The following is a 12,654-nucleotide window of genomic DNA, read 5'->3' as shown; positions in this document are numbered from 1 at the left end:
CATTAATGGCTTTTTCACCCTCTCATTCTCATCTGGGACCCGTTTGCCCCATGCCGTGGTGTGTGCTGTGAGCAACGAGGGGTTGAGCAGGAAAATGGAATCATAGAATCATAGAATAGGGTTGGAAAGGACCTTAAGATCATCCAGTTCCAACCCCCCTGCCATGGGCAGGGACACCTCCCACTAAACCATCTCACCCAAGGCCTCGTCCAACCTGGTCTTGAACACTGCCAGGGATGGAGCATTCACAGCTTCCCTGGGCAACCCATTGCAGTGCCTCAGCACCCTAACAGGAAAGGATTTCCTCCTTAGATCCAATCTAAACTTCCCCTGTTTGTTTGAACCCATTACCCCTTGTCCTATCACTACAGTCCCTAATGAAGAGTCCCTCCCCAGCATCCCTATATGATCAGGGTGAGACTAACGATGACTCCTCTATTACTGCTTTGCTTGCAGGTGGCCTTTTCTTGTCACCGGGAGATGGGTCGGGAGCAGGGAACCATCCCTGTGTCCCCATTGCCTCTCCAGGCTCAGTGATGATGGAGGGACCAAGCACTGGTCCTGAGCAGAGTCTGTGACTCTGGTGAAGCAGCAGGTGAATGAGTGCGGTAAGCCAGAGACATTGGAAAAGCAGCTGGAATTCCTGGTGCTGAACCAGCCTGCTCTGAGTCACCTGGGAGAGGGGAAGCAGTCGCTCTGGTGGCAGAGCAACAGGTCCCGCACCACTCCAGCCCCTTTGCAGTTCCCATCTCCACAGCCATGGAGCACAAAGGCAGGGAGGGCTGCCTGGAGCTGGGGGCAGCAGAAGAGCTCTGCTTGTTTGCTCTTGGAGGCCATGCATGAATAAAACATCTCCAGAGCACAGGCTCCCTTTGTCTGGCCGGCAGCCGGGCGCCCTGGGTTTTGCCATGTGCTCGCAACTTGGAGGGCAATATTTCAATGGGATGCTGCCTCGGATCAAAAGAATGCCTGGATTGTTCTGGCTGTCCTTCCCAGGCCCAGGGGGGGCTCCTCTGGGCACAACTCCTTGTGCCACCGGCGATGGAGGGCTCAGAGCACCCTTCCTCCCAAACAAGACCACAGTCACCTCATGGCACCTCACTGATGGCTCTGCTGATGCTGTTTTGTCTCCGGAGGTGGAAGCAGCAGCTCCGGGTGCCCGCCTGTCCCATCCACTGAGCTGCTGCTGAGAAAGGTCTTCATCAGAAGGGAGCCATGGGCAGAGTAATGAAGCTGGCAGTGTCTGGGAGGATGAAGGGCTCAGAGCAGCTCAGTCAGGGCTCTGCCTGCATCTCCTGCTCCAGGGAGGGGACCACGGGGAGCCCACACTGGAGTTATCCCTGCTCACCATGGGTCTAGGGGCAAAACAGAGGAAAACAAAGAAACGGTTTTACTGGAAAACCACAGCTTGTTCCAGGGAGTGGAGGATCCGCTCTGGCCTCAGCTGGCTCCTCCAACCCAGCTCCAACTGGGCAGAAACCCTTCCCCTACCGAGCCGCACTGCAGGCCATGGGGGAAGCAGCACTTACGATAACAATGACATTAATAATTATGGTGATGATAATCATAAACCAGTTCACTGGGAGCCTAATGGAGCAGAGTCAGCAGCGATGGAGTTATTTATCCACATCCAACGCCGCAGTCCCGGTGCAGCACCAGGAGTGTTTCCCTGTAGCTCCAGCAGAGCCAGGCACACACCGTTAATGTATCCCTGTGGATCAGGCACCAGCTCCAGCCCTGCAGCCGCTGCTCAGGGTGCTTTTCAATGGTTTATTATGGATAATGGAGCCCCTAAAATCCTACTAAAAAGGGATGGGGATGCGTTTTACTCCTAACCTTTCCTTACAGATGAAGCCTTTCCACTGCTGTTCAGCTTAAGGAAAAGCTGGTGAGGTGAAAATGATGATTAAAAGGTCTGATTTTTCCCCCTGAGAAACAGCAACAATTTTTATGGCACCAAATTAGCGACAAAATGTTCCTTCCAAACAGGAGGTTTATAATTGGAGACGAGGATTTTTTCCTCTAATTCCCAGCCAAGTCTGATTTCAGTGGTTCTGGTGAGGATGCTGAGTGTGTCCCTCCCCAGTTACCCCATGCTGGGGCCCACTGGGAGCCAGGCACCCATCCAGCACCGATCCCAGCTCCCACCATGGGCAGGGGTTGCATCCGTGTGCTGTCCCTTGTGCGACACACTCTTCCCTGCAGCCGGGATGAGCTTATATAGGGCTGTACTTTGGGGAGGAGTGGGCTGGGAAGGAGGAGAGCTCCCAGCGGTGGCAGGGATGAGCCGTGGAAAACCGGGTGCTGGCTTAATACTGCTGGAGACACACGGAAGAGAAGAAATGCAGGAGGAGTGGCATGTGATACTTGATTGCTCGCTACAGGCATGTTGGCTCCGCATGTGTAAAAACAATAATTAAATGTAAGATGTGGGAGGATTATTAAAGGTTTTATGGCATCTAATCCTTTTTGAAACCTTTCTGTAGGCTGGAATCTGAGGCTAGAGCAATAAAAATGCAAACTACACCCAGATTAATTCCGTGCACCATTATTTTCCCTCCCTGGCCCATGCCCTCGGTGTTTACGGGGCTGTGGGAGCCGCATGGCAGGCAGGAGCAGCCCGGATGGGCACTGCCTGGTGCTGGCAGGGAGGGGATGGCTGGGAACCGATGGGATGCTGCAGCCGCAGCCCCTCGGCAGCCCCAGGGCTCACAGGGCTTCATGCAGGACCCACACTGGTGCACGTGAACACAGAGACAGACACATCTTGACTCTATCATCCCGCGATGCCCCTTGGGTGCTGCTCCCATCCCTTTGTGTGGGGACCAAACTGAGCAATCCCCGCGCCCCCGCGAGCTGTCGCGGAACTAAATGTATAAAGAAATAAACGTATAAAGAGATAAATGAAGGCGCCTTCCGCCTTCAAAGCTGGGAGATCTTCTTCTTCTTCTTTATGGCTCCTTTTTTCCCCTCTCCCCTCCTTCTGCATGGCTTATCTCCATGAAATTAGTAATTGGCGTTCCTCTCTGAAGCCGGGTAAGCGCCAGCAGCCGGGAACACCCACACCACACTCCATCCCCTCCAAGAGGCCCTGCAGTCAAAGCAGAGCCTAATGAAAATAATAACAAGGAGGGAGGGCGGGGAGGAGAAAAAAGGCAGAAAGTGCTGAAATCAGATCCCACTTTCCCTTTCGCTCCCCCCGGTGTTTTCCAGGCGTGCAAGGCAGCGTCAGCCCTGGCACAGCAGCGTTCGGGCTCCCTTCGGCGCATGAGTCAGGGCGAGCCGGGCTGGTGCTGGGTGCTGGCTCCCTGGGGAGCCCGACCCCGACCGGCCCTTCACAGAGACTCCTATTTACCAAACCCCGTTTCATCTCCAAAGCCCGCCCCCCGGGCAGCATCCTCCTCCTTCCCCGGAGCTCCCGGCCTCGCCGCTCGTCTGGCTGGCACGTCGGGGCGGCAACCCCCAGCCAAAACAGGTTTTGGCTGATGGTTTCCAGCCTGCTCATTAGCGTTGGGTTCTTTTGGTTGGCTTCATTATGCTCTTTTCCATGCGCGCCAGCTCATCGTGCCCTGGTGCTGCTGCTTGGGTGGACCCACACCAGCCTGCTGGGGCGGAGGGAGCGGGGGATAGTGTCCGGTTGGGTTGTCCCATGGGAGGCTGCTCCATGGGCTGGTGGTGCTGAGAATGGAGGTGCGGGGCTGTTCCCGGGCAGGGTGTGCCGGCTGCCTCACCGAGGGCTGCGGCAGATCCTTATCGCCAGGCGAGCATCCAAACCTCCCCAAACCAACCCCGGCGAGCGGCGGGTGAGCGCTGCGCGCATCCCGGCATCCAGCGGGCACATCCCTCCCAAATCCCCTTTGAGTTGTTAATGTACACGCCCTGACAACCGATGGTTATCAGTGTGGGAGATCCTGGGTGCAGCTCGACGCCCCGGCCATGCCAGAGCTTCCCAATCTGTCTTGTGTCTCTATTGCTCTGGCTGAGGCTGCCGCAGTCACTGCGGTGGATTCCAGACCTTCTCCTGCTCCGGTTGGATGCTCCAGTCCAGCGGCAGGGGCACTGGGGCAGGATGGGAGGTTGTAAAGGGGCTGGAAGTAGGAGCCTTAGGGGCTTGGTGGCTGCACCCCTCCTGGCCCTGCTCCACAGCAGGCACCAGGCCCTGGTTTTGCTCCCCCATGCAGTGATTCACGCTGCTCTCCAGCACAGCTACCTGAGCGGGTTAATTACCTTTATAAATTACAGGGTGAATTAGAGCACGCTGTGGTTCCAAGCCTGGGCTTTAACAAACGCCCCATTTACTCTGAGCAACCCGCTGCAGACAATTCGGGGGATCATAGAATCATGGAATGGTTTGGGCTGGAAGGGATCTTAAAGACCATCTTGTTCCAACCCCATGCCACAGGCCGAGGTTGATACAACTTGACCTGAGCAGAGGGGGAACATCCTCAGGAAGGAGCTTCAGCCCCTCACACCCTGTCTGCATCTCCATCCTTCCACTCTCCTTCAGGGAGAAGCAGTCACCAAGCTCTCACTGCAAAGCCAGGAGCAGCAGTAGAGATGCCATTAGGCATTTTGCTTTAATTGAGTCCTGGCCCATGTGCACACACGTTTCCTGGGGTCCTTTAGAGACTGAATGGCTCTGGATACAAATGGGCTGAGCTCCTTCTGCATTAGGCTCCGCTGCCGGCAGCATCCCGGCACAATCCCAGCTTCACCCCGGAGTCAGGCCCCAGTGAATGGCTGTAATTTTTGTATTATTTTTAATATTTCTCAGGCAAGCCAAAAGCACAGAAATTGCTACAAATCGATTTCTGGACATCAAGTTTAGATGGTTCATATTTGCCTAGCTTTTAATGCCTGGTGTCTATAGCTCGCACTTCCATCATCCCATTAGTCGGATGACAAGCAGGCCAGCACCACGGAGAAGAAACAAATTACCTAATAAATCAAGCACCTAGGATGTAAAGGGGACAGTGTTATTAGGCTGCTGCAGAGAGGGATAGTAGCAGACAGGGGTGGATCCAGGCTGAAGTGGTGGGGAGAGGAGGATGTGTGTCTGCTCAATGTGAGCAGCGGCAAAGGGCTAAGCTGCATGAGGAGCTGTGCCTGGATGCTGATGGGCTGTGCTCTGCAGCATCTATTTCCTGGCAGGCTCTGTGAAGTGAAGTCCTGGGCACGCAGACTGGGAGGAGGGATGTGGGGCTGGAGGGGTGCTTTACTTTTATTAGCCTCTCCCTTCATCTGAGTGCTCCCTGCGAGTTCCCATTGCTTTAACAAGAAGCTCGGAGGGCTTCGGAAGGAGCCTGCTCCAAACCATGAGGTCTTTGCGGCCTTCACTGCAAAGCACTGATTTCATTGTGGGATTATAATTAGCAACTACAATGCCATAATTATGCACCACTTAACTTCTTGGCTTTAATATCAGGGTGAGCCAGCATTAAAGCAAGCAAGCAGGATCCCGGTGCTCGACCGTGGGGGAAATAGACAGGGAAGAAGGCATTTCCAAGGGGGTGTCACTCCCAAACCTGCCCTCTCCCAGAGCAATTCCTATTGTTTTCTGTGAGAACGAAGCGCACCGGGGGACAGAGCGAGTCCGCAGCCCCTGGCCCCGCCGGGGCAATAGGCAGAGGAACAAAAGAGGGCTGCAGGAAGGAAATGCTTCATAACACTCTAAAGGCTCCCTCTCAGCAGAAGAAATGCTTTTGATTTTTATCACTTCTGTTCTTGCAAATAACCTCCCCTTAACCTTGTTGCGTTTCCCTTTCTGGGACAGCAAGATAGTGCTGGGAGGGCTTGTGACCCTTGGCTCCAGGGGGCCGATGGGGAAGCCTTGGACGTCTTTTGGTGCTCCTTTCCTAGTGTCACATTCGTCTCTTCGCCTACAGCAGACTCTACATCAGCATCCACATCCTCTGAGGCCCTGCTTGGCACTCCATTGCCTCACCTTGCACAAGTGAGCGGCTGTTCCTCGAGGTCTGCACTGCCACCAGCCCCTGTGTCATTCAACTCGTCAAAAGCTGCCCTGCACCTCATTATCCTGGATGAATTAAATTGTTTGTAATTGATAAATTATGCAAAAGTGCCTGCCAATTCCGAACGGCAGAGCTGCTATCAACCCACCCAGGGGGACTCCTGCTAATTTTATCTCAGCCTCGCATTGTGCTTTGCCTGCTTGATGTGTGTTGTGTTGATATAACAAGGCTCTTGGGAATGGGGTTGATTTGCTAATTTTATCCTCCAGATGAAATGAATCAGATTTCAATACAATGAGGGCATTGTCGGCCTTGGGGCACACAAGGCAAGTGTCCTCTGGCCTGATGGGCGGCTGAAGGGGCCCGTTTTCCACCCGGTGTCATCCCAGCGCATCTCCTAAGGATCAAACCCTTTCTGGACGCGTGGCACCCGATGGCGGATGCTCCTCATGCTTTTCCTGGCTGTGATCCCCCTGGATCACAACGGAGCAGGAAACGTGAGGTTGCTCCTCAAAATAACCCTGGCTTTTCTACCGGGGAGCGTTGCTGGAGCTGCTGCCATGGTCCCAGGATGACATTGGCATGAGCAGTGATGTTGGTACTAAAAAGAAGCTTAGGAAAAAGATTAAGGCTGTATTTTTTCCATGCTTGTTCAATTCTACATGGTAATGGTCTATAGAGGGGATAATGGGAAAACTTGATTCATGTATCTGGGTGCATCTTTACAATCTCTGGCTGAGAAGTTCCCATTACAGTGAATTGAAGGGTGTTTCCAGGCCCCTGGAGCGTCCCCGTGGGTGAGGGCAAGAGGCTCAGACCGTTATCATCTCCAGCTGGGAGGACTTGCAGGAAGCAGCATCTGATACCCAACACAGCTGCACCCTGCCAAGAATTGCTTTGACCCACCCTTTCCCTGCATCCACATCAGATAACAGGGACAATTAGGAGATCAGGACCATAAATACTCCAGATTATGCAAGGAAAAGCTGTGGTGAGGGTGGTGTGTCCTGATGTGTTGGAGTCAAAAGGCTGGGAGAGACCTTTGGCTTCTGGATGTGGCTTGGAAGGTAGGTTTGGAGGAGGTGGGTGGTTCTGAGGACATGGGCGCTGCTTTGTCCCTGGTGTGACTGTGGCTGGCTCTCTTCAGGGCTTGGTTTTTGTAGCTGTTTATCAGATTTGGTGAAAACCCCAGGGTTTGATGTGGGGCCTTCACCCGCATGCAGACCCTGCTGCAGCCCAGGCTGTGGGGCCATTCCCAGACCTTCTCATCCCATGGCCCTTGTAGTAGTTACAGTTGGGGGTGCCAGAAGGCAATTCCAAGCAAACTGGATATAGGTACTGCTCCCACATGGATCTGGGTGGGAGCTGGAGGAGTGAATCCAAGGTCCTGACTTTTGCTCTTGTTGCTGTGCTTCATGGCAAAGGTTTTATCCTTGGGCTATAGGATGCAGCCTGGAAAGCTCCCTGGGATTCTGGGGTGGAAGCTGCCATCCATGATTCCAATCACAGAATGGTTTGGGGTGGAAGGGACCTTAAAGCTCATCCAGTTCCACCCCCCTGCCACGGACAGGGACCCCTTCCACTAGAGCAGCTTGCTCCAAGCCCTGAAGCTTTTGGCTGTGGTGGTGTGAGTTGGGGCAGCATCCTAATGCTGGAGAGACACCCAGGGATTGCTGGCAGGGAACCAGACCAGCAAGCAGGCGAGGGAGGATGCTCTGTGGTCCAGCTAACCCCATCCCTGCCCACTGAACCCAACTGGCAAGGCTGGGATCAACCTGGGGGAGGGAATGAAGGCTCTGAACCCCGGTCAATGCCCCACAGTCCTGTCGAGCCATCCCTGCCCGGGTGGGCTGGATCCAGCCTCTGCTCCCAGACAGCCCCGGAGGAAGGGAAGAGTTTGATGGGTTTCTCTGGTAGTGATGATAAGCAGGGAGGAGCCAGCAAGCCCATTGCCATGCAGGAATTCTGCATAACTTGTCTGCGCATATGGTGCAGCGGCCCCGAGGCAACCCAAATCCAATTAACATTAATATTACTGTTTTTTGCTCCTGTTTGAAATGAATATGCATGTTTTCCTCACAACCAGGAGTAGCTGCTCCCTCTCCCCTCCCTCCTGCCCTCAGGACTCTTGGGGCTTGTAACTGGCCTGCTGTCCATGATATATTTCCAGGATATGGGAATATGCTAAACCTAAAATACATATTTTAGTGGTTATTTGGCTGCTGAGAAAGAGCTTGTGAGCAGGAGGATGCTGGGTGGGGAAGTCCCCAGGAAGCTCCTGTTGGAGCTTTGGGAAGGTCTGAGTGTGTGGGGATGCTGGTTCCCCCTTCCCAGGGACTCTTGTGCTGAGCTGGAAACCCCTTTCCCAATGGCTCTGCTAAAGGCCATATTGATCCCTCTCTCCCACAGGGACACTGTTAGGACCTGAAAATCGCTGTGCTCCAAGAGCAGCTTCCCTAAGAAGGAGGATTTGTAGTGTTCAATAAACATCATTAGAGAAGTGAAAGATAATAATGATGTCGATGGCAGGATGGGTAATTGGGCCTGGAGACAAAAGGTACTTTTCTTGCTGATTGCTGGGGCCATGCTACTGTGATTGCATGTATCGGTTCCAAAAATAAAAGGCCAGCTATCAAGTGGAGAAAGCACTTTGTTGTTCTAACAGCCTTTTAGAGCCCCGGCTCTGGAAGAGCGACCTAGGATGGCCTGCAGGAGGTGAAGGGCAGTAGGAAAAAGAGGCAGAAAAGGGGGTTTTGTGTGTGTGTGTGGGGGAAGCATCATTTTGGGGTGTAAGAAGAGCCTCTGTGATTACCCTTTCAGTCCTGCACCCATCCCCACACAGAGATCTGTCTCCATCCTCGCAACAATGTGCTGCCCCTGGTTCTCCATTCATGGCTGTGCTGATGGTCTGCCCTTGGTCTTTCATTCGGTGGGTTTGGAGGTTCCTGGGGACGATGCTTTGGGGGTGTGCAGGTGAGGGATGCTGGCAATGGGCTCGCTTCTCCTGGCAGAGCCTGCTGGGGCTGGGTACCCGTGGGTCAAGGGCAGGCACCATCCCCTGGGCCTTTGGGGCTTTTGCTTTCTTTGTTTCTCCCCCCTGTAAATAAAGCTTCCTGTGATCCTGCTTGAAAGATGCCTGGGAGAAACTTCAGCGTGGTGGGAGAGGGGGAAGGGAGCAGTGATTTATTTCCTCCTTGCCTGGTATGAAAGATACTGCCTGGGTCTGCTGAGCATTGAGTGTTTGTATAAATCTGTCTGCTCAAAGCATCTCGGAGTTGACTGACAGCCCATGTAATTTAGCACACAGCTGAAAGTCCAAGTCTTGCATCCTGCTGAGGGCTGGGTCTCACAGGATCGGCTGTGCCCCGCTCAGCATCGTGCTGGAGCAGGTGCTGGGATTATGCCTTGGGAGGTGCTCATGATACAGCTGGGAAACGTGCTCCCCACACTGTTTTCCCAATGGAAGGGGGAGCGTTGCCCTGCACAGGGGGTGTCATGACACATGATGGGTGATGCTCAGTGTGGGGGTCTTGGCCATTGGGCAGCCTGAAGGCTTGTGACCCTCCCTGCTGTGCTGCCATCTCTTTATACAGGGGGTAATTTGGGTGTGATGTACTCTGGGATCAGGGTGTCTTGGAGCTCCAGGACAGTGTTTCCAGTGCCTGAAGGGGCCCCAGGAGACCTGGAGGGGGGCTTTGGCCAAGGGCCTGTAGGGACAGGCCAAGGGGAATGGCTTTAACCTGCCCGAGGGGAGACTGAGCTGAGCTCTTAGGCAGAAGCTCTTCCCTGTGAGGGTGCTGAGGCGCTGGCACAGGGTGCCCAGAGAAGCTGTGGCTGCCCCATCCCTGGCAGTGCTCAAGGCCAGGTTGGACACAGGGGCTTGGAGCAAGCTGCTCCAGTGGAAGGGGTCCCTGCCCGTGGCAGGGGTTGGAGCTGGAGGAGCTTTAAGGTCCCTCTAACACAACCCATTCCATGGTTCTATGACAGCCCGGTGAGCTCCCTGTGCTCCCCTCCCCTCCCCACCGCCCAGGGGCTGGTTTTGATGCCGAACAGGCTGCTTGGAAGCTTGAGGTCAGGTCAAGGCCCCCTCAGGGTGCAGGCAGCCCCGGGAGGTGGTGACACCAAGGGTGCCAACCCCCAAACCCATCCTCCCTGCGAGCATCAGGCCATGGGAACCAGGCGAGCGGCACCGGCGCCCCGGGCGTGCCTGACTCCGAGCTCTTTGCGTCTTTCATCTCCCACTGGATCCGTCTGCCTCGGTAGCCCATATGTTTGCCTGGAGATGGGAAAGCTTTGGTTTTGTTTTTTTTTCCCCCCTGAACTATAAATAGACGTTTCAGAACAACTTCTTGCTGCCAGTTATCCGTCTACACATCAACATTAACATAATTACCGCCGTGAATCTCCGCTCTTGGCAGCGGCGCGCTCAGGTTGGAGCAGTGGAGCGGGCTGCCTAAATGGGTGTAATTTGGGTCTTTAGCGAAGTGACAAATCTGCAGGTGAGCCTCGGCGGAGAGCTGGGAACTTCTCCTCCTTCCCAGCCCTGATTGCTCGAGAGCATCCCGGTGACAAGCGGGAAGGGAGCAATGAATAACGCGGCTCCCGGAGGTGGGGATGCATCACCGCTAATTCGCGGCTGTCAGGAGAGCCCCGCGCTCATCTCTCATCTCCTTCGGTTTGTTTGCAGATGTCCTCGCAGGACGGGGCTGCGATTGGGCCAGCCCTGGTGTTTTCCAGCTGCCATCACTGACAACATCCCGGGGAGCTCGCTTGGAGCACGGCACAGGCTGAAGGTGATTCCTGTCCCTAGGACACAGGCACCAGGGCTGGCAGCACCAACCCCAGCCCCTCGCAGCCTGCCGTCTGCACAGCATCGCCCCAAAACCAAGTCCATGCTTCCCCCCCTTGGCCCCAGGGCAGGGGATGCATTTTGCTGCTCGCAGGGGCTGCCAAGGGAGAGGTGCCCCACTGCATGGGGGCTATGAGGCAGTGGGGATCTCCCCACTGCTGGCTTTGCTGAGCCAGCAATCCCATGAGCTTCCTGCTCCCCAGGCATCACAGGGATAGCAGCTACCCCAAACCATAAGTGCCTGTGTGCTCTTCCCAGCCTCGGAGTTAAGCAGGGCCTGGTTAGATGGTTTCAGTGGTTAGATGACTCACGACCTCATCATATTGTGGCAACGCTGCTGTAGCACTCACACTACAAATTATGGGCTGGATCCCGCCGGTGGCTGGGTGCCCGGTGACTACAGATCTAGCTCTGTGTGTGTGTGTGTTTGGTTTCTGAAAAGCTTTGACTTCAGTGTGAGGGTTTTGGGGTTGGGGTTGTTTTTTCCTTGCCTGGGGAAGAGAGGAAGGATGAGGCCTTCAAATGGCAGGAGTGGTGCTGCTGGGGATGCTCTGGGCTGTCCCTGGGATGTGCCAGCCTCTGCATTCCTCCTGAAGGGAACCTTTGCAGGGGATGTGCATCCCCATTGCACTAAATCAGTTCTGCACAGCCCTCATTAGTGGGATGAGGGCATGGCAGCAAGAGCAGCAGCATTGTCCCCACTTGGCTGCATGTCCTGAGTACCCCAGCTCAAATCTCATCTCCCTTTGAGCGGATGTAACTTGAGCAACGGTTGCAGCGTTTTTCCACTGCTGTGGTGGGTTGCCTGGAAGAAACCTGCTCGAGTACCCATCACTTTGATTCCCTACAAGAGGAAGGAGCCGGCTGAGTTTAACGCCTCCCTTCTGATGTGCTGGGTGGTTCTTTTCCTTTCAAGACAAATGAATCCCCCCTCGGCGTGTTTACGGTGCTCATTTGGTGCTGCAAACACGAGCTGGAATGGGAGGGCAAGGCTCTGCAGGAGGAAAAGGGAAAGCAACCTCGGGAGCTGGCTCTGTGGGCTGGAGCTTGCATGCAGATGTGCCAGATGTTCTTCCCCCGAGTCAGACATGGGGCTTGAAGTGACAGCAAAAGCCACCAGAGACACGCAGAGCCTGGGACCCAGGTTAGGAAAGTGGTGCTGGGCTGGGAGGACGTCGTGGTGCTTGATCCTTGCTGCGTGGACAGGGAGCACCAGATCCTCCTTCCCCCAAATCCTAGGAGTATTGAGAGCTGAGGTTGTTGAGCCTGGAGGAAAGAAGGCTCCGGGGGACCCTGTTGTGGCCTTATGATACTCAAAGGGGGTTTATAATGATGGAGACGGGTATTTTAGTAGCGCTGGTTGTGGTAGCACAAAGTCTAATGGTCTTAAGCTAAAGGAAGGGAAATTTATACCAGATATAAGGAAGAAGTTTATGGTGAAGGTGCTGAGGCGCTGGCACAGGGTGCCCAGAGCAGCTGTGGCTGCCCCATCCCTGGCAGTGCTCAAGGCCAGGTTGGACACAGGGGCTTGGAGCAAGCTGCTCCAGTGGAAGGGGTCCCTGCCCGTGGCAGGGGTTGGAGCTGGAGGAGATTTAAGGCCCCTTCCAACACAACCCAGTCTGTAAGAATCCAAAGGGACTTCACCCATGGGGGCTCAGCAGACCCTCGGTCCCAGCCCTCATCTGCTTTGCTGGGCAGGCAGCCGCCTGCAGCCTGGGTGGCTGCTATTCGAACCGTGCTGGCCAAACTCCCCCCGGTGCCTCCCCATCCCGCAGACCTGCTCCCACGAGGAAGCAGAGCCATGGGGCAGGGGTGCAGCAGCAGTGTAGGGCC

The sequence above is a fragment of the Pezoporus wallicus genome, unplaced genomic scaffold (assembly GCF_028554395.1).
Source record: "Pezoporus wallicus isolate ANWC-B61680 ecotype Strahan unplaced genomic scaffold, APGP_CSIRO_Pwel_v1 contig_13178, whole genome shotgun sequence".
NCBI lineage: Eukaryota > Metazoa > Chordata > Aves > Psittaciformes > Psittacidae > Pezoporus > Pezoporus wallicus.
This window is presented reverse-complemented; position numbering follows the sequence as displayed.